This window comes from Phyllobates terribilis, unplaced genomic scaffold (genome assembly GCF_046119375.1).
Source record: "Phyllobates terribilis strain yellow unplaced genomic scaffold, ASM4611937v1 Scaffold_629__1_contigs__length_933511, whole genome shotgun sequence".
NCBI classification, from domain to species: domain Eukaryota; kingdom Metazoa; phylum Chordata; class Amphibia; order Anura; family Dendrobatidae; genus Phyllobates; species Phyllobates terribilis.
In genome coordinates this window covers 491,370-513,589 of record NW_027363389.1, presented here as the reverse complement: position 1 = coordinate 513,589, position 22,220 = coordinate 491,370, and the positions used below count along the sequence as shown (strand labels likewise).

General features: G+C 47.6%; 13 non-coding genes and 1 pseudogene across 13 annotated transcripts; all 14 read left to right on the top strand.

Annotated features, from left to right (window-relative positions):
* The first annotated feature begins 102 nt into the window (after nucleotides 1–102).
* On the top strand, nucleotides 103–293 carry LOC141233789 (U2 spliceosomal RNA). Its single transcript, XR_012299819.1, has one exon. It is a non-coding gene; the product is annotated as a U2 spliceosomal RNA (small nuclear RNA).
* A 1,115-nt stretch (nucleotides 294–1,408) lies between these two features.
* On the top strand, nucleotides 1,409–1,599 carry LOC141233788 (U2 spliceosomal RNA). Its single transcript, XR_012299818.1, has one exon. It is a non-coding gene; the product is annotated as a U2 spliceosomal RNA (small nuclear RNA).
* Nucleotides 1,600–2,714: 1,115 nt separating this feature from the next.
* On the top strand, nucleotides 2,715–2,905 carry LOC141234053 (U2 spliceosomal RNA). The gene has a single exon (XR_012300074.1). It is a non-coding gene; the product is annotated as a U2 spliceosomal RNA (small nuclear RNA).
* Nucleotides 2,906–4,020: 1,115 nt separating this feature from the next.
* Nucleotides 4,021–4,211, top strand: LOC141234052 (U2 spliceosomal RNA). The gene has a single exon (XR_012300073.1). It is a non-coding gene; the product is annotated as a U2 spliceosomal RNA (small nuclear RNA).
* A 1,115-nt stretch (nucleotides 4,212–5,326) lies between these two features.
* LOC141234051 (U2 spliceosomal RNA) lies at nucleotides 5,327–5,517 on the top strand. The gene has a single exon (XR_012300072.1). It is a non-coding gene; the product is annotated as a U2 spliceosomal RNA (small nuclear RNA).
* Nucleotides 5,518–6,632: 1,115 nt separating this feature from the next.
* On the top strand, nucleotides 6,633–6,823 carry LOC141234049 (U2 spliceosomal RNA). The gene has a single exon (XR_012300070.1). It is a non-coding gene; the product is annotated as a U2 spliceosomal RNA (small nuclear RNA).
* Nucleotides 6,824–7,938: 1,115 nt separating this feature from the next.
* LOC141233787 (U2 spliceosomal RNA) lies at nucleotides 7,939–8,129 on the top strand. The gene has a single exon (XR_012299817.1). It is a non-coding gene; the product is annotated as a U2 spliceosomal RNA (small nuclear RNA).
* Nucleotides 8,130–9,245: 1,116 nt separating this feature from the next.
* On the top strand, nucleotides 9,246–9,436 carry LOC141234009 (U2 spliceosomal RNA). Its single transcript, XR_012300032.1, has one exon. It is a non-coding gene; the product is annotated as a U2 spliceosomal RNA (small nuclear RNA).
* Nucleotides 9,437–10,551: 1,115 nt separating this feature from the next.
* On the top strand, nucleotides 10,552–10,742 carry LOC141233785 (U2 spliceosomal RNA). Its single transcript, XR_012299815.1, has one exon. It is a non-coding gene; the product is annotated as a U2 spliceosomal RNA (small nuclear RNA).
* A 1,112-nt stretch (nucleotides 10,743–11,854) lies between these two features.
* Nucleotides 11,855–11,952, top strand: LOC141234112 (U2 spliceosomal RNA; annotated as a pseudogene).
* Nucleotides 11,953–17,495: 5,543 nt separating this feature from the next.
* LOC141234067 (U2 spliceosomal RNA) lies at nucleotides 17,496–17,690 on the top strand. The gene has a single exon (XR_012300087.1). It is a non-coding gene; the product is annotated as a U2 spliceosomal RNA (small nuclear RNA).
* A 1,115-nt stretch (nucleotides 17,691–18,805) lies between these two features.
* On the top strand, nucleotides 18,806–18,996 carry LOC141233784 (U2 spliceosomal RNA). The gene has a single exon (XR_012299814.1). It is a non-coding gene; the product is annotated as a U2 spliceosomal RNA (small nuclear RNA).
* Nucleotides 18,997–20,111: 1,115 nt separating this feature from the next.
* Nucleotides 20,112–20,302, top strand: LOC141234034 (U2 spliceosomal RNA). The gene has a single exon (XR_012300056.1). It is a non-coding gene; the product is annotated as a U2 spliceosomal RNA (small nuclear RNA).
* A 1,115-nt stretch (nucleotides 20,303–21,417) lies between these two features.
* LOC141234002 (U2 spliceosomal RNA) lies at nucleotides 21,418–21,608 on the top strand. Its single transcript, XR_012300025.1, has one exon. It is a non-coding gene; the product is annotated as a U2 spliceosomal RNA (small nuclear RNA).
* Nucleotides 21,609–22,220: the final 612 nt, after the last annotated feature.

The window sequence follows — 22,220 nt, the reverse complement described above, 5'->3', positions numbered from 1 at the left end:
GGTTGACAACATGTCTTCTTAACGGGAGTCCAGGAGCTCATCTCCACAAATGGACTTTTTAGGATCCTTGGGTGGCTCCGTAGTTTGAAACCAATTCTGGTTATCGCTTCTCGGCCTTTTGGCTAAGATCAAGTGTAGTATCTGTTCTTATCAGTTTAATATCTGATACGTCCCCTATCTGGGGACCATATATTAAATGGATTTTTAGAACAGGGAGATGGAAAAAGAGCTTGCTCTGTCCACTCCACGCATTGACCTGGTATTGCAGTATCTCCAGGACCGGTGCACCCCTTCTTTAATGCAGTTTCTAAAATCAGAAAGAATTGAATTCAATGTTTTTTGTTCATTTTGCTTGTTTGTCGGATTTTGGGATGGACTCTTTGGCTCTGCTTTTCTTCTCCTCATTGGATTTTTCATGTTCAAAGTTGCAGAAGCCAGATTACAAGCTCATTTTGGTTCAACTTCAGCAACTGTGCATTGCATTGCCATGTAATGTGATGCAATGCTATCTTTCTAGCTCTCCCTTTTTACTTCCTTTTGGATAAACAGACATATTAGGCAAGCATTTTGGAGCTTTCACCTAAATAACTACAGGTGGTGAGATAAGCTGCACAATATAATTGACCTTTCAGTATATTGTTGCACACACACCATCTATTTAGCAAATGCCCTTGTTATCAACAGCAGCCTTTTAAACTCACCTGAGCTAACAGGTATGTGCGCTGGTTACTCTGCTGCGCTTAAAATTTCTTTTTTGGTTTGCTACAATGCCTTTTCTGAAACGTTGTCTCCTTCTGCTGGAACACTGACTTCTTTCATTTAATGCCTGCAGACTATAAAAGAGAACCCAACCCAAAAAGTTTGGTTGATTAGTCTGTGGCATTCTGTTAAACTGTTGCTTATGGCGGTCTCTGTGAGCTTCTCAGCGACATTCAGCCAGCCAGGTATCCTGCCTGCAGTAGATGGAATGTGGCAATGGAACGCTGGCTGCGCGTGTTATAATAGGCTCTGAGCCTTTATATACCTGTGCACAGCAGCAGCCACCTTCAGTCTGCTGCTGGACAGCCAGCAGCAGCAGCAGCAGGAGAGGTATGTAATCAGGAGCCCTCCTGCTAAGGGTAGACAGCTGCTCGTTCCACCCCACCCCCCGCCTTAATTGGTTCTCCTCCCTTCCAACGGTGTTGAGGCGGGTGGGAACAGCAGGGGGTGAAGGTGCTGTGTTTAAAGAGGTGGAGTTATGCAGATCTAAAACGCGTGGATTGCAGCAGCAGCAAGCCGAAAAGTGCAGGCATGTAAGGGATCTAGAGGTTGACAACATGTCTTCTTAACGGGAGTCCAGGAGCTCATCTCCACAAATGGACTTTTTAGGATCCTTGGGTGGCTCCGTAGTTTGAAACCAATTCTGGTTATCGCTTCTCGGCCTTTTGGCTAAGATCAAGTGTAGTATCTGTTCTTATCAGTTTAATATCTGATACGTCCCCTATCTGGGGACCATATATTAAATGGATTTTTAGAACAGGGAGATGGAAAAAGAGCTTGCTCTGTCCACTCCACGCATTGACCTGGTATTGCAGTATCTCCAGGACCGGTGCACCCCTTCTTTAATGCAGTTTCTAAAATCAGAAAGAATTGAATTCAATGTTTTTTGTTCATTTTGCTTGTTTGTCGGATTTTGGGATGGACTCTTTGGCTCTGCTTTTCTTCTCCTCATTGGATTTTTCATGTTCAAAGTTGCAGAAGCCAGATTACAAGCTCATTTTGGTTCAACTTCAGCAACTGTGCATTGCATTGCCATGTAATGTGATGCAATGCTATCTTTCTAGCTCTCCCTTTTTACTTCCTTTTGGATAAACAGACATATTAGGCAAGCATTTTGGAGCTTTCACCTAAATAACTACAGGTGGTGAGATAAGCTGCACAATATAATTGACCTTTCAGTATATTGTTGCACACACACCATCTATTTAGCAAATGCCCTTGTTATCAACAGCAGCCTTTTAAACTCACCTGAGCTAACAGGTATGTGCGCTGGTTACTCTGCTGCGCTTAAAATTTCTTTTTTGGTTTGCTACAATGCCTTTTCTGAAACGTTGTCTCCTTCTGCTGGAACACTGACTTCTTTCATTTAATGCCTGCAGACTATAAAAGAGAACCCAACCCAAAAAGTTTGGTTGATTAGTCTGTGGCATTCTGTTAAACTGTTGCTTATGGCGGTCTCTGTGAGCTTCTCAGCGACATTCAGCCAGCCAGGTATCCTGCCTGCAGTAGATGGAATGTGGCAATGGAACGCTGGCTGCGCGTGTTATAATAGGCTCTGAGCCTTTATATACCTGTGCACAGCAGCAGCCACCTTCAGTCTGCTGCTGGACAGCCAGCAGCAGCAGCAGCAGGAGAGGTATGTAATCAGGAGCCCTCCTGCTAAGGGTAGACAGCTGCTCGTTCCACCCCACCCCCCGCCTTAATTGGTTCTCCTCCCTTCCAACGGTGTTGAGGCGGGTGGGAACAGCAGGGGGTGAAGGTGCTGTGTTTAAAGAGGTGGAGTTATGCAGATCTAAAACGCGTGGATTGCAGCAGCAGCAAGCCGAAAAGTGCAGGCATGTAAGGGATCTAGAGGTTGACAACATGTCTTCTTAACGGGAGTCCAGGAGCTCATCTCCACAAATGGACTTTTTAGGATCCTTGGGTGGCTCCGTAGTTTGAAACCAATTCTGGTTATCGCTTCTCGGCCTTTTGACTAAGATCAAGTGTAGTATCTGTTCTTATCAGTTTAATATCTGATACGTCCCCTATCTGGGGACCATATATTAAATGGATTTTTAGAACAGGGAGATGGAAAAAGAGCTTGCTCTGTCCACTCCACGCATTGACCTGGTATTGCAGTATCTCCAGGACCGGTGCACCCCTTCTTTAATGCAGTTTCTAAAATCAGAAAGAATTGAATTCAATGTTTTTTGTTCATTTTGCTTGTTTGTCGGATTTTGGGATGGACTCTTTGGCTCTGCTTTTCTTCTCCTCATTGGATTTTTCATGTTCAAAGTTGCAGAAGCCAGATTACAAGCTCATTTTGGTTCAACTTCAGCAACTGTGCATTGCATTGCCATGTAATGTGATGCAATGCTATCTTTCTAGCTCTCCCTTTTTACTTCCTTTTGGATAAACAGACATATTAGGCAAGCATTTTGGAGCTTTCACCTAAATAACTACAGGTGGTGAGATAAGCTGCACAATATAATTGACCTTTCAGTATATTGTTGCACACACACCATCTATTTAGCAAATGCCCTTGTTATCAACAGCAGCCTTTTAAACTCACCTGAGCTAACAGGTATGTGCGCTGGTTACTCTGCTGCGCTTAAAATTTCTTTTTTGGTTTGCTACAATGCCTTTTCTGAAACGTTGTCTCCTTCTGCTGGAACACTGACTTCTTTCATTTAATGCCTGCAGACTATAAAAGAGAACCCAACCCAAAAAGTTTGGTTGATTAGTCTGTGGCATTCTGTTAAACTGTTGCTTATGGCGGTCTCTGTGAGCTTCTCAGCGACATTCAGCCAGCCAGGTATCCTGCCTGCAGTAGATGGAATGTGGCAATGGAACGCTGGCTGCGCGTGTTATAATAGGCTCTGAGCCTTTATATACCTGTGCACAGCAGCAGCCACCTTCAGTCTGCTGCTGGACAGCCAGCAGCAGCAGCAGCAGGAGAGGTATGTAATCAGGAGCCCTCCTGCTAAGGGTAGACAGCTGCTCGTTCCACCCCACCCCCCGCCTTAATTGGTTCTCCTCCCTTCCAACGGTGTTGAGGCGGGTGGGAACAGCAGGGGGTGAAGGTGCTGTGTTTAAAGAGGTGGAGTTATGCAGATCTAAAACGCGTGGATTGCAGCAGCAGCAAGCCGAAAAGTGCAGGCATGTAAGGGATCTAGAGGTTGACAACATGTCTTCTTAACGGGAGTCCAGGAGCTCATCTCCACAAATGGACTTTTTAGGATCCTTGGGTGGCTCCGTAGTTTGAAACCAATTCTGGTTATCGCTTCTCGGCCTTTTGACTAAGATCAAGTGTAGTATCTGTTCTTATCAGTTTAATATCTGATACGTCCCCTATCTGGGGACCATATATTAAATGGATTTTTAGAACAGGGAGATGGAAAAAGAGCTTGCTCTGTCCACTCCACGCATTGACCTGGTATTGCAGTATCTCCAGGACCGGTGCACCCCTTCTTTAATGCAGTTTCTAAAATCAGAAAGAATTGAATTCAATGTTTTTTGTTCATTTTGCTTGTTTGTCGGATTTTGGGATGGACTCTTTGGCTCTGCTTTTCTTCTCCTCATTGGATTTTTCATGTTCAAAGTTGCAGAAGCCAGATTACAAGCTCATTTTGGTTCAACTTCAGCAACTGTGCATTGCATTGCCATGTAATGTGATGCAATGCTATCTTTCTAGCTCTCCCTTTTTACTTCCTTTTGGATAAACAGACATATTAGGCAAGCATTTTGGAGCTTTCACCTAAATAACTACAGGTGGTGAGATAAGCTGCACAATATAATTGACCTTTCAGTATATTGTTGCACACACACCATCTATTTAGCAAATGCCCTTGTTATCAACAGCAGCCTTTTAAACTCACCTGAGCTAACAGGTATGTGCGCTGGTTACTCTGCTGCGCTTAAAATTTCTTTTTTGGTTTGCTACAATGCCTTTTCTGAAACGTTGTCTCCTTCTGCTGGAACACTGACTTCTTTCATTTAATGCCTGCAGACTATAAAAGAGAACCCAACCCAAAAAGTTTGGTTGATTAGTCTGTGGCATTCTGTTAAACTGTTGCTTATGGCGGTCTCTGTGAGCTTCTCAGCGACATTCAGCCAGCCAGGTATCCTGCCTGCAGTAGATGGAATGTGGCAATGGAACGCTGGCTGCGCGTGTTATAATAGGCTCTGAGCCTTTATATACCTGTGCACAGCAGCAGCCACCTTCAGTCTGCTGCTGGACAGCCAGCAGCAGCAGCAGCAGGAGAGGTATGTAATCAGGAGCCCTCCTGCTAAGGGTAGACAGCTGCTCGTTCCACCCCACCCCCCGCCTTAATTGGTTCTCCTCCCTTCCAACGGTGTTGAGGCGGGTGGGAACAGCAGGGGGTGAAGGTGCTGTGTTTAAAGAGGTGGAGTTATGCAGATCTAAAACGCGTGGATTGCAGCAGCAGCAAGCCGAAAAGTGCAGGCATGTAAGGGATCTAGAGGTTGACAACATGTCTTCTTAACGGGAGTCCAGGAGCTCATCTCCACAAATGGACTTTTTAGGATCCTTGGGTGGCTCCGTAGTTTGAAACCAATTCTGGTTATCGCTTCTCGGCCTTTTGACTAAGATCAAGTGTAGTATCTGTTCTTATCAGTTTAATATCTGATACGTCCCCTATCTGGGGACCATATATTAAATGGATTTTTAGAACAGGGAGATGGAAAAAGAGCTTGCTCTGTCCACTCCACGCATTGACCTGGTATTGCAGTATCTCCAGGACCGGTGCACCCCTTCTTTAATGCAGTTTCTAAAATCAGAAAGAATTGAATTCAATGTTTTTTGTTCATTTTGCTTGTTTGTCGGATTTTGGGATGGACTCTTTGGCTCTGCTTTTCTTCTCCTCATTGGATTTTTCATGTTCAAAGTTGCAGAAGCCAGATTACAAGCTCATTTTGGTTCAACTTCAGCAACTGTGCATTGCATTGCCATGTAATGTGATGCAATGCTATCTTTCTAGCTCTCCCTTTTTACTTCCTTTTGGATAAACAGACATATTAGGCAAGCATTTTGGAGCTTTCACCTAAATAACTACAGGTGGTGAGATAAGCTGCACAATATAATTGACCTTTCAGTATATTGTTGCACACACACCATCTATTTAGCAAATGCCCTTGTTATCAACAGCAGCCTTTTAAACTCACCTGAGCTAACAGGTATGTGCGCTGGTTACTCTGCTGCGCTTAAAATTTCTTTTTTGGTTTGCTACAATGCCTTTTCTGAAACGTTGTCTCCTTCTGCTGGAACACTGACTTCTTTCATTTAATGCCTGCAGACTATAAAAGAGAACCCAACCCAAAAAGTTTGGTTGATTAGTCTGTGGCATTCTGTTAAACTGTTGCTTATGGCGGTCTCTGTGAGCTTCTCAGCGACATTCAGCCAGCCAGGTATCCTGCCTGCAGTAGATGGAATGTGGCAATGGAACGCTGGCTGCGCGTGTCATAATAGGCTCTGAGCCTTTATATACCTGTGCACAGCAGCAGCCACCTTCAGTCTGCTGCTGGACAGCCAGCAGCAGCAGCAGCAGGAGAGGTATGTAATCAGGAGCCCTCCTGCTAAGGGTAGACAGCTGCTCGTTCCACCCCACCCCCCGCCTTAATTGGTTCTCCTCCCTTCCAACGGTGTTGAGGCGGGTGGGAACAGCAGGGGGTGAAGGTGCTGTGTTTAAAGAGGTGGAGTTATGCAGATCTAAAACGCGTGGATTGCAGCAGCAGCAAGCCGAAAAGTGCAGGCATGTAAGGGATCTAGAGGTTGACAACATGTCTTCTTAACGGGAGTCCAGGAGCTCATCTCCACAAATGGACTTTTTAGGATCCTTGGGTGGCTCCGTAGTTTGAAACCAATTCTGGTTATCGCTTCTCGGCCTTTTGACTAAGATCAAGTGTAGTATCTGTTCTTATCAGTTTAATATCTGATACGTCCCCTATCTGGGGACCATATATTAAATGGATTTTTAGAACAGGGAGATGGAAAAAGAGCTTGCTCTGTCCACTCCACGCATTGACCTGGTATTGCAGTATCTCCAGGACCGGTGCACCCCTTCTTTAATGCAGTTTCTAAAATCAGAAAGAATTGAATTCAATGTTTTTTGTTCATTTTGCTTGTTTGTCGGATTTTGGGATGGACTCTTTGGCTCTGCTTTTCTTCTCCTCATTGGATTTTTCATGTTCAAAGTTGCAGAAGCCAGATTACAAGCTCATTTTGGTTCAACTTCAGCAACTGTGCATTGCATTGCCATGTAATGTGATGCAATGCTATCTTTCTAGCTCTCCCTTTTTACTTCCTTTTGGATAAACAGACATATTAGGCAAGCATTTTGGAGCTTTCACCTAAATAACTACAGGTGGTGAGATAAGCTGCACAATATAATTGACCTTTCAGTATATTGTTGCACACACACCATCTATTTAGCAAATGCCCTTGTTATCAACAGCAGCCTTTTAAACTCACCTGAGCTAACAGGTATGTGCGCTGGTTACTCTGCTGCGCTTAAAATTTCTTTTTTGGTTTGCTACAATGCCTTTTCTGAAACGTTGTCTCCTTCTGCTGGAACACTGACTTCTTTCATTTAATGCCTGCAGACTATAAAAGAGAACCCAACCCAAAAAGTTTGGTTGATTAGTCTGTGGCATTCTGTTAAACTGTTGCTTATGGCGGTCTCTGTGAGCTTCTCAGCGACATTCAGCCAGCCAGGTATCCTGCCTGCAGTAGATGGAATGTGGCAATGGAACGCTGGCTGCGCGTGTCATAATAGGCTCTGAGCCTTTATATACCTGTGCACAGCAGCAGCCACCTTCAGTCTGCTGCTGGACAGCCAGCAGCAGCAGCAGCAGGAGAGGTATGTAATCAGGAGCCCTCCTGCTAAGGGTAGACAGCTGCTCGTTCCACCCCACCCCCCGCCTTAATTGGTTCTCCTCCCTTCCAACGGTGTTGAGGCGGGTGGGAACAGCAGGGGGTGAAGGTGCTGTGTTTAAAGAGGTGGAGTTATGCAGATCTAAAACGCGTGGATTGCAGCAGCAGCAAGCCGAAAAGTGCAGGCATGTAAGGGATCTAGAGGTTGACAACATGTCTTCTTAACGGGAGTCCAGGAGCTCATCTCCACAAATGGACTTTTTAGGATCCTTGGGTGGCTCCGTAGTTTGAAACCAATTCTGGTTATCGCTTCTCGGCCTTTTGGCTAAGATCAAGTGTAGTATCTGTTCTTATCAGTTTAATATCTGATACGTCCCCTATCTGGGGACCATATATTAAATGGATTTTTAGAACAGGGAGATGGAAAAAGAGCTTGCTCTGTCCACTCCACGCATTGACCTGGTATTGCAGTATCTCCAGGACCGGTGCACCCCTTCTTTAATGCAGTTTCTAAAATCAGAAAGAATTGAATTCAATGTTTTTTGTTCATTTTGCTTGTTTGTCGGATTTTGGGATGGACTCTTTGGCTCTGCTTTTCTTCTCCTCATTGGATTTTTCATGTTCAAAGTTGCAGAAGCCAGATTACAAGCTCATTTTGGTTCAACTTCAGCAACTGTGCATTGCATTGCCATGTAATGTGATGCAATGCTATCTTTCTAGCTCTCCCTTTTTACTTCCTTTTGGATAAACAGACATATTAGGCAAGCATTTTGGAGCTTTCACCTAAATAACTACAGGTGGTGAGATAAGCTGCACAATATAATTGACCTTTCAGTATATTGTTGCACACACACCATCTATTTAGCAAATGCCCTTGTTATCAACAGCAGCCTTTTAAACTCACCTGAGCTAACAGGTGTGTGCGCTGGTTACTCTGCTGCGCTTAAAATTTCTTTTTTGGTTTGCTACAATGCCTTTTCTGAAACGTTGTCTCCTTCTGCTGGAACACTGACTTCTTTCATTTAATGCCTGCAGACTATAAAAGAGAACCCAACCCAAAAAGTTTGGTTGATTAGTCTGTGGCATTCTGTTAAACTGTTGCTTATGGCGGTCTCTGTGAGCTTCTCAGCGACATTCAGCCAGCCAGGTATCCTGCCTGCAGTAGATGGAATGTGGCAATGGAACGCTTGGCTGCGCGTGTCATAATAGGCTCTGAGCCTTTATATACCTGTGCACAGCAGCAGCCACCTTCAGTCTGCTGCTGGACAGCCAGCAGCAGCAGCAGCAGGAGAGGTATGTAATCAGGAGCCCTCCTGCTAAGGGTAGACAGCTGCTCGTTCCACCCCACCCCCCGCCTTAATTGGTTCTCCTCCCTTCCAACGGTGTTGAGGCGGGTGGGAACAGCAGGGGGTGAAGGTGCTGTGTTTAAAGAGGTGGAGTTATGCAGATCTAAAACGCGTGGATTGCAGCAGCAGCAAGCCGAAAAGTGCAGGCATGTAAGGGATCTAGAGGTTGACAACATGTCTTCTTAACGGGAGTCCAGGAGCTCATCTCCACAAATGGACTTTTTAGGATCCTTGGGTGGCTCCGTAGTTTGAAACCAATTCTGGTTATCGCTTCTCGGCCTTTTGGCTAAGATCAAGTGTAGTATCTGTTCTTATCAGTTTAATATCTGATACGTCCCCTATCTGGGAACAATATATTAAATGGATTTTTAGAACAGGGAGATGGAAAAAGAGCTTGCTCTGTCCACTCCACGCATTGACCTGGTATTGCAGTATCTCCAGGACCGGTGCACCCCTTCTTTAATGCAGTTTCTAAAATCAGAAAGAATTGAATTCAATGTTTTTTGTTCATTTTGCTTGTTTGTCGGATTTTGGGATGGACTCTTTGGCTCTGCTTTTCTTCTCCTCATTGGATTTTTCATGTTCAAAGTTGCAGAAGCCAGATTACAAGCTCATTTTGGTTCAACTTCAGCAACTGTGCATTGCATTGCCATGTAATGTGATGCAATGCTATCTTTCTAGCTCTCCCTTTTTACTTCCTTTTGGATAAACAGACATATTAGGCAAGCATTTTGGAGCTTTCACCTAAATAACTACAGGTGGTGAGATAAGCTGCACAATATAATTGACCTTTCAGTATATTGTTGCACACACACCATCTATTTAGCAAATGCCCTTGTTATCAACAGCAGCCTTTTAAACTCACCTGAGCTAACAGGTATGTGCGCTGGTTACTCTGCTGCGCTTAAAATTTCTTTTTTGGTTTGCTACAATGCCTTTTCTGAAACGTTGTCTCCTTCTGCTGGAACACTGACTTCTTTCATTTAATGCCTGCAGACTATAAAAGAGAACCCAACCCAAAAAGTTTGGTTGATTAGTCTGTGGCATTCTGTTAAACTGTTGCTTATGGGGGTCTCTGTGAGCTTCTCAGCGACATTCAGCCAGCCAGGTATCCTGCCTGCAGTAGATGGAATGTGGCAATGGAACGCTGGCTGCGCGTGTCATAATAGGCTCTGAGCCTTTATATACCTGTGCACAGCAGCAGCCACCTTCAGTCTGCTGCTGGACAGCCAGCAGCAGCAGCAGCAGGAGAGGTATGTAATCAGGAGCCCTCCTGCTAAGGGTAGACAGCTGCTCGTTCCACCCCACCCCCCGCCTTAATTGGTTCTCCTCCCTTCCAACGGTGTTGAGGCGGGTGGGAACAGCAGGGGGTGAAGGTGCTGTGTTTAAAGAGGTGGAGTTATGCAGATCTAAAACGCGTGGATTGCAGCAGCAGCAAGCCGAAAAGTGCAGGCATGTAAGGGATCTAAAGGTTGACAACATGTCTTCTTAACGGGAGTCCAGGAGCTCATCTCCACAAATGGACTTTTTAGGATCCTTGGGTGGCTCCGTAGTTTGAAACCAATTCTGGTTATCGCTTCTCGGCCTTTTGGCTAAGATCAAGTGTAGTATCTGTTCTTATCAGTTTAATATCTGATACGTCCCCTATCTGGGGACCATATATTAAATGGATTTTTAGAACAGGGAGATGGAAAAAGAGCTTGCTCTGTCCACTCCACGCATTGACCTGGTATTGCAGTATCTCCAGGACCGGTGCACCCCTTCTTTAATGCAGTTTCTAAAATCAGAAAGAATTGAATTCAATGTTTTTTGTTCATTTTGCTTGTTTGTCGGATTTTGGGATGGACTCTTTGGCTCTGCTTTTCTTCTCCTCATTGGATTTTTCATGTTCAAAGTTGCAGAAGCCAGATTACAAGCTCATTTTGGTTCAACTTCAGCAACTGTGCATTGCATTGCCATGTAATGTGATGCAATGCTATCTTTCTAGCTCTCCCTTTTTACTTCCTTTTGGATAAACAGACATATTAGGCAAGCATTTTGGAGCTTTCACCTAAATAACTACAGGTGGTGAGATAAGCTGCACAATATAATTGACCTTTCAGTATATTGTTGCACACACACCATCTATTTAGCAAATGCCCTTGTTATCAACAGCAGCCTTTTAAACTCACCTGAGCTAACAGGTATGTGCGCTGGTTACTCTGCTGCGCTTAAAATTTCTTTTTTGGTTTGCTACAATGCCTTTTCTGAAACGTTGTCTCCTTCTGCTGGAACACTGACTTCTTTCATTTAATGCCTGCAGACTATAAAAGAGAACCCAACCCAAAAAGTTTGGTTGATTAGTCTGTGGCATTCTGTTAAACTGTTGCTTATGGCGGTCTCTGTGAGCTTCTCAGCGACATTCAGCCAGCCAGGTATCCTGCCTGCAGTAGATGGAATGTGGCAATGGAACGCTGGCTGCGCGTGTCATAATAGGCTCTGAGCCTTTATATACCTGTGCACAGCAGCAGCCACCTTCAGTCTGCTGCTGGACAGCCAGCAGCAGCAGCAGGAGAGGTATGTAATCAGGAGCCCTCCTGCTAAGGGTAGACAGCTGCTCGTTCCACCCCACCCCCCGCCTTAATTGGTTCTCCTCCCTTCCAACGGTGTTGAGGCGGGTGGGAACAGCAGGGGGTGAAGGTGCTGTGTTTAAAGAGGTGGAGTTATGCAGATCTAAAACGCGTGGATTGCAGCAGCAGCAAGCCGAAAAGTGCAGGCATGTAAGGGATCTAGAGGTTGACAACATGTCTTCTTAACGGGAGTCCAGGAGCTCATCTCCACAAATGGACTTTTTAGGATCCTTGGGTGGCTCCGTAGTTTGAAACCAATTCTGGTTATCGCTTCTCGGCCTTTTGGCTAAGATCAAGTGTAGTATCTGTTCTTTTAAGAACACAAGAGCTACGATCTACACTTGACGAGAGCGATCGAACTCAGAAGGAGAAGAGCTTCGGAGCCCAGCTGACATCGGAGAAGGAAGGCGGATATCGGTGGGAGGAAGAAGCTCTAAAGAATCCAGAAGAAGACGAAGACTCGGAGAAGAATTGGGCTGTCCTGTGGAATCTTCGAGGAAGAAAATCATCGAGACAAAGACCTTTCGGGGAATTTGTCCAGAACACGACGGGAGAAGAATCTGCATAGCTCCACCCATTCCGGGAAGAGTTCCAGATCCAGCTCCAAGAAGTAACTGCAGGAGGAAAGCCATGGCAAGCGCTGCGAGGAAGGCCGAAAAGAAGAGCCTGGAGCCGGGGACAGCCAGGAGGGCCCAGCCAGGAGCCGATTCTGACCCCAAGGACTCTGCCTCCACGAATGGCCAGCAGAAGGGACCCCAGAAGCCCCGCCACGAAGCTCCAGCCCTGGAGCCATGGATGCGGCAGACGGTGGCCCTGAAGCTGAAGGAAGTGGATGGGAGGGTGCCGCACATGTCCTCGGACGTGTTCTGCCAGAAGATGCTGCTGGATCGAGGCTTCTCCAGGTCGGACACCCTCAGCATCCAGACCTTCTTGACGGGGATCTTCTTCGTCACCTTCGCCACTGTGAACACCTGCAGGAGGTTCTGGGAAATGGTAAGCGCAAAAGGACCGGATAATTCTTTCTCTGCCTTTACAGGTAGCTGCCCTATCCAGAGGGACGAAAGGAGGATCACGGTCTCCATGCGCAACCCGCACACCCCAGGCCAAGACATCTGTACCTTCCTGAGACGCTTCTGTTTGGTTGTGAAGGAACCCTCTCACATCCTGAATGGACTCGGCTTCTGGACAGGTAAGTGGTCGGTGACCGTTAGACTTCACAGGGACCTGGCGTACTCAGACGGACTTCGGCACCTGCCCCCGACATTCTCCCTGGGCAACTCCTACGGCCTCATCTATTACCCGGACATGCCGCGGAACTGCAGGAGATGCGGCAAGAACGGCCACGAGATGAAGAACTGCAAGGAGGATGCCTGCAGGATTTGTCGAGTGACGGGACACAGCTCGAAGGACTGCCCGAAGAAGACGTCCTGCAACCTGTGTGGGCTGGCGGCTCATCTGTACAAGGATTGCCCCAAGCGTGAGAGATCCTGGGCATCGGTGGTTGCGACGACCCCAGCTCCGGAGGACAAGGCCCCGACGACCAGGCCTGTGAAGGTCAAGGACGCGACGACCAAGGCCCCAGCGGCCAAGGCCGAGACGACCAAGGCCAAAGCGGTCAAGGAGTCGGTGGCCAAAGCCCCAGCGACGGTCCCAGCAGCTCCGAAGCAGAAGAAAAAGTCAAAGGAGGGTAAGAGTTCTGTCACCCCTCTCTCGATCCCTCCCCCTGCCACCCCCGTCCAATCCCCCCCACCCCGGCCACCCCTGCTGAGGATTCCACTTCCTCTTCCTCCTTCCCCTACTCCTCAGCAGGTGTCCTTTCCCCTGCCCCGGCAGCCACTCTCCCTCCCCAGACCATGGTAGCGGTGGAATTAACCTTTCCTCCACCTGCCGCTATCTATTCCGAGGAGGATTTTCCCCTTCTTGTCTCCCCAGTTCCAACTCGGGGAAAGAGGAAGGTGGAGGACAGCCCTGCTAAGGAATCCTCCAAAAAGAAGATTCTGGATTTCGTAGGCGAAAAGGAGGATACCCTCCCTGAGCCAGAAGAGATGGAGCACATGGTTGAGACCCTGGTGGCCGAGCCAGAAGAGGAGGAACTGGTGGTCGCCGAGATCGAGGCCGCGCTGCTTGACCAGATGGAGGAAGAGGGCCTGCTGGTGATCCCGTCACCAGCAGTCAACACCGACGAGGGACCACCCGACCGGAGTGGTAACTAAGGTGTATTGCCTGCGCTAACTTTTTCTTTTTTCCCTACATGATGGCTAATATTAACTTATTTTCCATTAATGTCAGGAGCATCAAGGACAAGTTCAGACGTCAGACTATTTATGCCTTCCTTACTTCCCAGTTGTGTGATGTTTATATGTTGCAGGAATGTTCCCTTCCCTCCTCTAGGTCCTTCAAACATCTGGCCAGGGAGTGGTCCCACGGTCCATCCTACTGGTCCGGTGGGGGTGACTGCAAGTCTGCGGGGGTCGCAATTCTGATCAGGGGGGGCGCATTCACGCTTGAGTCCGTCCAGGAGCTCATCTGCGGCAGGGCTCTTGTTGTAGATGGCAACTGGGCGGGAGAACCTGTCAGGTTCATCAACGTGTATGCGTCCCCACTGAAGAATGAGCGTTTGGAGCTTTTCCAGACCCTGCGGCTTCAGCTTGCCACCACCAGGACCTTAGTGATGGCCGGGGATTTCAACTGCCCCATCGAGGAGGATGGTCGTAGTTCTGGCACATCTGCCAAGTTGGACATCACGTCCAAGCTGCTCATCGAGATGGTAACCGAGGCCTCTCTTCAGGATGTGGTGGGCTCCATGGGGAGAGGCTCCACAAACTATTCGTGGAGCCGACCCGATGGCTCACTCCGCTCCAGGATTGACTTTGTGTTCACCTCTCGGGCAGTCAGGCAGAGTAGGCACTCGATGGTCCCCTGCTTCTTCTCCGACCACAGAGCCATTCACTTACAAGGTGTCCTCGGCGACGGTTTTCCGTCCGGCCCCGGCTCCTGGAAGCTGAATTGTGCTCTGCTGGCTCAGGATGAAGTCGTGGAGGAGCTGAGAGCAGCCTACGCAATGTGGCAGTCCTACAAGGGTAGCTTCCAAACAGTCTCTGATTGGTGGGAATATGTTAAACTTGAGTTTCGCTGTTTCTTTCAGGCCAAGGGTCGACAACAGGCGTGTGAGAAGAGGAGGGACTTCAGAGGGCTGCAGCGCGAGCTGCGGTCGCTGCAGGACCTTCTTCACTGCGGCTGGGACGTGAGGGAGGAGCTGGAGGAGACCAAGAAGAGCCTGAAAAGGCACTTTGAGGAGGAGTCCAAGCGAATCGTCTTCCGTTCCAAAGTGGAGAATCTGGAGAAGGGTGAGAAATGTAACTCATTCTTTTTCAGGAAACTTCATGCCGGTCACACGCCCCTGAACGAGCTGCGAGACGAGAGCGGAAACATGCGACGTGGGAAGGAGGACGTGATGAAGGTCGTCAGCGACTTCTACAGCGAACTCTACTCCCACAAGACTACCGACCCCGACGCTGCTGATAAGTTCCTGTCAGGTATCACTAACCATCTTGATCCTGCAGGCACGGCAGCCTTGGACAAACCTCTGATGGTGGGCGAATTGCTCTCTGCCGCTAAATCCTTTAGGACCGGCAGGACCCCGGGCAGTGATGGTCTTCCAGCGGAGCTCTATGTAGCGCTGGGAGACCTCATCTGTCCGGACCTGTTGGACCTGTACGAGGAGATGGTGGTGGAGGGTAGAATGCCTCCATCTTTGAGGGAAGGAATGGTCACGATCCTGTACAAGCGGAAGGGAGAGAGGTGCGACCTGAGGAATTGGCGTCCCATCACTCTGCTCAACGTGGACTACAAGATCCTGGCCAAGACGATGGCGACACGACTTAAGACGGTCATCGGACGGATCATCCACCCGGACCAGACCTGCGGCATCCCTGGACGTCGCATCGCAGACAGCCTCGCTCTCGTGCGGGACACGGTCGAGTACATCAAGGTCCGCCGCGCACACGCGGCCCTGGTCTCCTTGGATCAGGAGAAGGCCTTCGACCGGGTTTCCCACGAGTTCATGGGCCGAGCTCTGCACCGGTTAGGTTTGGGTAACATGTTTTGTTCGTATGTCCGTCTGATGTATTTTGATATCCACAGCTCGGTGTTGGTGAACGGCGGGAAGACTGACCCCTTCCCTGTCCTCTCTGGGGTCAGACAAGGCTGCCCTCTATCACCTCTTCTTTTTGTTTGTGTTATAGAACTCTTCGCAGAGGCTATCCGGCAGAATGGAGAGATCAGAGGGATCACCGCACCGGGTCCGGGACGACACGAGGTCAAGTGCTCGCTCTACATGGACGACGTCACCGTCTTCTGCGCTGATCGTGGTTCAGTCGACGCCCTCGTCCAGACGTGTGAGAGGTTCGGCCGGGCTTCAGGGGCCAAAGTCAACTGCAGGAAGTCGGAAGCCATGCTCTTCGGGGATTGGCAGCCGGCCTCCTCCGCCCCCTTCCCCTTCAACATTCAACCGGATTTCCTCAAGGTGCTGGGAGTCTGGTTCGGGAAGGAAGGAGCGGCCCTCAAGTCCTGGCAAGAACGCTTGGCCAAGGTGAAGCAACGGATCGGACTCTGGAGCCTCAGACACCTCACTTGTGAGGGTAAGGCACTCGTCCTGCGTAATGAGGTCCTGCCCGTCTTGCAGTACACGGCGCAGGCCTGGCCCCCACACGTCACTGTGTGCAGGGCCATTACCAGGACAGTGTTTCACTTTGTCTGGGGATCCAAGATGGACAGAGTCAGGCGGGCCGTCATGTACAAGGAGCCTCGCAAGGGTGGGAAGGGCGTTCCAGATATCCCCACCCTCCTGCGATCCTCTTTTGTGTGTGATTGTGTCCGCCAGACTTTGCAAGTCAAGAATGGCTCCGCGGGCAGGTCCATGTCTCGCTTCTTCCTGCTTCCTCTTTGGAGGCGACTCGGCTGGGACAAGTGGGACAGCTCCTTCCCCTACAACTGGACGACGCCATGGTTCTACGGAGACGTCGTTCGATTTGTGGGGGAACATCAACTGGAGGGACTCAAGCCCGACTTGTGGAAGCCCAAAACTATCCACAAGCTCATCAGAGCCAAGGATGACGTGGAGAACATCACAGGACTTCACCAGGACACGCTGGAGACTGTGTGGACAAATGTGTCGTCTGACAGGCTGACCAACGGGCACAAGGACTTGTCGTGGATGGCGATTCAGGGCGGACTGCCCGTCCGGTCATTCATGCATGCCCGGAACCTGTGCAAGACCCGGTACTGCCCAAGGTGCCCCTTCGTGGAGGAAACATCTTTGCACACTTTTTGGGACTGCGGATTTGCACAGCGCCTGTTGACTGCCCTTGAGGACGACCTGAGGAACTCTGTCCCCAGGGCGAGCCTATCGCACCATTCTGTGTTTTACGGACTCTTCCCTGGGGTTCATACCGTCGGAGCCATCCAGGAGGCTTGGCGCCTTATGAACTGCTTCAAGGATGCCGTTTGGGTCGCCAGGAACCGGCTCATCTTGAGGAGGGAGAGGATGTCCATCCAGGACTGCCGCAGGCTGATCCACAGCCTGCTCAGAGACTATTCCATCGTGGACAGTCCGGAGGACGAGGATGAGGACTAAACCCCTCCTCCCCCTCTCCCCTTATGTGTCTTGTCTTTCAATAAAGCTTCGGGCCTGTGATTTTCCCCTCCCCATCCCCTTTTTCCCAATCCCCATCCCTTATCACGGTTCGTCGTACTGTATTGATTGACATGCTTTTTCTTTCAGATTGAGTGTTTTGTGTAGCATAGGGGTGTGATGTGTCTAGTTAGTGCGTCGTATCCTCATGCTATGTAAATATGATGTAGAATTCTGTGTGTACTGGGCTGCGGCACTGTACACTGTCTGTTAACTTATTTTTTGTGCTAATAAAAGATATATTCAATCAAAAAAAATCTGTTCTTATCAGTTTAATATCTGATACGTCCCCTATCTGGGGACCATATATTAAATGGATTTTTAGAACAGGGAGATGGAAAAAGAGCTTGCTCTGTCCACTCCACGCATTGACCTGGTATTGCAGTATCTCCAGGACCGGTGCACCCCTTCTTTAATGCAGTTTCTAAAATCAGAAAGAATTGAATTCAATGTTTTTTGTTCATTTTGCTTGTTTGTCGGATTTTGGGATGGACTCTTTGGCTCTGCTTTTCTTCTCCTCATTGGATTTTTCATGTTCAAAGTTGCAGAAGCCAGATTACAAGCTCATTTTGGTTCAACTTCAGCAACTGTGCATTGCATTGCCATGTAATGTGATGCAATGCTATCTTTCTAGCTCTCCCTTTTTACTTCCTTTTGGATAAACAGACATATTAGGCAAGCATTTTGGAGCTTTCACCTAAATAACTACAGGTGGTGAGATAAGCTGCACAATATAATTGACCTTTCAGTATATTGTTGCACACACACCATCTATTTAGCAAATGCCCTTGTTATCAACAGCAGCCTTTTAAACTCACCTGAGCTAACAGGTATGTGCGCTGGTTACTCTGCTGCGCTTAAAATTTCTTTTTTGGTTTGCTACAATGCCTTTTCTGAAACGTTGTCTCCTTCTGCTGGAACACTGACTTCTTTCATTTAATGCCTGCAGACTATAAAAGAGAACCCAACCCAAAAAGTTTGGTTGATTAGTCTGTGGCATTCTGTTAAACTGTTGCTTATGGCGGTCTCTGTGAGCTTCTCAGCGACATTCAGCCAGCCAGGTATCCTGCCTGCAGTAGATGGAATGTGGCAATGGAACGCTGGCTGCGCGTGTCATAATAGGCTCTGAGCCTTTATATACCTGTGCACAGCAGCAGCCACCTTCAGTCTGCTGCTGGATAGCCAGCAGCAGCAGCAGCAGGAGAGGTATGTAATCAGGAGCCCTCCTGCTAAGGGTAGACAGCTGCTCGTTCCACCCCACCCCCCGCCTTAATTGGTTCTCCTCCCTTCCAACGGTGTTGAGGCGGGTGGGAACAGCAGGGGGTGAAGGTGCTGTGTTTAAAGAGGTGGAGTTATGCAGATCTAAAACGCGTGGATTGCAGCAGCAGCAAGCCGAAAAGTGCAGGCATGTAAGGGATCTAGAGGTTGACAACATGTCTTCTTAACGGGAGTCCAGGAGCTCATCTCCACAAATGGACTTTTTAGGATCCTTGGGTGGCTCCGTAGTTTGAAACCAATTCTGGTTATCGCTTCTCGGCCTTTTGGCTAAGATCAAGTGTAGTATCTGTTCTTATCAGTTTAATATCTGATACGTCCCCTATCTGGGGACCATATATTAAATGGATTTTTAGAACAGGGAGATGGAAAAAGAGCTTGCTCTGTCCACTCCACGCATTGACCTGGTATTGCAGTATCTCCAGGACCGGTGCACCCCTTCTTTAATGCAGTTTCTAAAATCAGAAAGAATTGAATTCAATGTTTTTTGTTCATTTTGCTTGTTTGTCGGATTTTGGGATGGACTCTTTGGCTCTGCTTTTCTTCTCCTCATTGGATTTTTCATGTTCAAAGTTGCAGAAGCCAGATTACAAGCTCATTTTGGTTCAACTTCAGCAACTGTGCATTGCATTGCCATGTAATGTGATGCAATGCTATCTTTCTAGCTCTCCCTTTTTACTTCCTTTTGGATAAACAGACATATTAGGCAAGCATTTTGGAGCTTTCACCTAAATAACTACAGGTGGTGAGATAAGCTGCACAATATAATTGACCTTTCAGTATATTGTTGCACACACACCATCTATTTAGCAAATGCCCTTGTTATCAACAGCAGCCTTTTAAACTCACCTGAGCTAACAGGTATGTGCGCTGGTTACTCTGCTGCGCTTAAAATTTCTTTTTTGGTTTGCTACAATGCCTTTTCTGAAACGTTGTCTCCTTCTGCTGGAACACTGACTTCTTTCATTTAATGCCTGCAGACTATAAAAGAGAACCCAACCCAAAAAATTTGGTTGATTAGTCTGTGGCATTCTGTTAAACTGTTGCTTATGGCGGTCTCTGTGAGCTTCTCAGCGACATTCAGCCAGCCAGGTATCCTGCCTGCAGTAGATGGAATGTGGCAATGGAACGCTGGCTGCGCGTGTCATAATAGGCTCTGAGCCTTTATATACCTGTGCACAGCAGCAGCCACCTTCAGTCTGCTGCTGGACAGCCAGCAGCAGCAGCAGCAGGAGAGGTATGTAATCAGGAGCCCTCCTGCTAAGGGTAGACAGCTGCTCGTTCCACCCCACCCCCCGCCTTAATTGGTTCTCCTCCCTTCCAACGGTGTTGAGGCGGGTGGGAACAGCAGGGGGTGAAGGTGCTGTGTTTAAAGAGGTGGAGTTATGCAGATCTAAAACGCGTGGATTGCAGCAGCAGCAAGCCGGAAAGTGCAGGCATGTAAGGGATCTAGAGGTTGACAACATGTCTTCTTAACGGGAGTCCAGGAGCTCATCTCCACAAATGGACTTTTTAGGATCCTTGGGTGGCTCCGTAGTTTGAAACCAATTCTGGTTATCGCTTCTCGGCCTTTTGGCTAAGATCAAGTGTAGTATCTGTTCCTATCAGTTTAATATCTGATACGTCCCCTATCTGGGGACCATATATTAAATGGATTTTTAGAACAGGGAGATGGAAAAAGAGCTTGCTCTGTCCACTCCACGCATTGACCTGGTATTGCAGTATCTCCAGGACCGGTGCACCCCTTCTTTAATGCAGTTTCTAAAATCAGAAAGAATTGAATTCAATGTTTTTTGTTCATTTTGCTTGTTTGTCGGATTTTGGGATGGACTCTTTGGCTCTGCTTTTCTTCTCCTCATTGGATTTTTCATGTTCAAAGTTGCAGAAGCCAGATTACAAGCTCATTTTGGTTCAACTTCAGCAACTGTGCATTGCATTGCCATGTAATGTGATGCAATGCTATCTTTCTAGCTCTCCCTTTTTACTTCCTTTTGGATAAACAGACATATTAGGCAAGCATTTTGGAGCTTTCACCTAAATAACTACAGGTGGTGAGATAAGCTGCACAATATAATTGACCTTTCAGTATATTGTTGCACACACACCATCTATTTAGCAAATGCCCTTGTTATCAACAGCAGCCTTTTAAACTCACCTGAGCTAACAGGTATGTGCGCTGGTTACTCTGCTGCGCTTAAAATTTCTTTTTTGGTTTGCTACAATGCCTTTTCTGAAACGTTGTCTCCTTCTGCTGGAACACTGACTTCTTTCATTTAATGCCTGCAGACTATAAAAGAGAACCCAACCCAAAAAGTTTGGTTGATTAGTCTGTGGCATTCTGTTAAACTGTTGCTTATGGCGGTCTCTGTGAGCTTCTCAGCGACATTCAGCCAGCCAGGTATCCTGCCTGCAGTAGATGGAATGTGGCAATGGAACGCTGGCTGCGCGTGTCATAATAGGCTCTGAGCCTTTATATACCTGTGCACAGCAGCAGCCACCTTCAGTCTGCTGCTGGACAGCCAGCAGCAGCAGCAGCAGGAGAGGTATGTAATCAGGAGCCCTCCTGCTAAGGGTAGACAGCTGCTCGTTCCACCCCACCCCCCGCCTTAATTGGTTCTCCTCCCTTCCAACGGTGTTGAGGCGGGTGGGAACAGCAGGGGGTGAAGGTGCTGTGTTTAAAGAGGTGGAGTTATGCAGATCTAAAACGCGTGGATTGCAGCAGCAGCAAGCCGAAAAGTGCAGGCATGTAAGGGATCTAGAGGTTGACAACATGTCTTCTTAACGGGAGTCCAGGAGCTCATCTCCACAAATGGACTTTTTAGGATCCTTGGGTGGCTCCGTAGTTTGAAACCAATTCTGGTTACCGCTTCTCGGCCTTTTGGCTAAGATCAAGTGTAGTATCTGTTCTTATCAGTTTAATATCTGATACGTCCCCTATCTGGGGACCATATATTAAATGGATTTTTAGAACAGGGAGATGGAAAAAGAGCTTGCTCTGTCCACTCCACGCATTGACCTGGTATTGCAGTATCTCCAGGACCGGTGCACCCCTTCTTTAATGCAGTTTCTAAAATCAGAAAGAATTGAATTCAATGTTTTTTGTTCATTTTGCTTGTTTGTCGGATTTTGGGATGGACTCTTTGGCTCTGCTTTTCTTCTCCTCATTGGATTTTTCATGTTCAAAGTTGCAGAAGCCAGATTACAAGCTCATTTTGGTTCAACTTCAGCAACTGTGCATTGCATTGCCATGTAATGTGATGCAATGCTATCTTTCTAGCTCTCCCTTTTTACTTCCTTTTGGATAAACAGACATATTAGGCAAGCATTTTGGAGCTTTCACCTAAATAACTACAGGTGGTGAGATAAGCTGCACAATATAATTGACCTTTCAGTATATTGTTGCACACACACCATCTATTTAGCAAATGCCCTTGTTATCAACAGCAGCCTTTTAAACTCACCTGAGCTAACAGGTATGTGCGCTGGTTACTCTGCTGCGCTTAAAATTTCTTTTTTGGTTTGCTACAATGCCTTTTCTGAAACGTTGTCTCCTTCTGCTGGAACACTGACTTCTTTCATTTAATGCCTGCAGACTATAAAAGAGAACCCAACCCAAAAAGTTTGGTTGATTAGTCTGTGGCATTCTGTTAAACTGTTGCTTATGG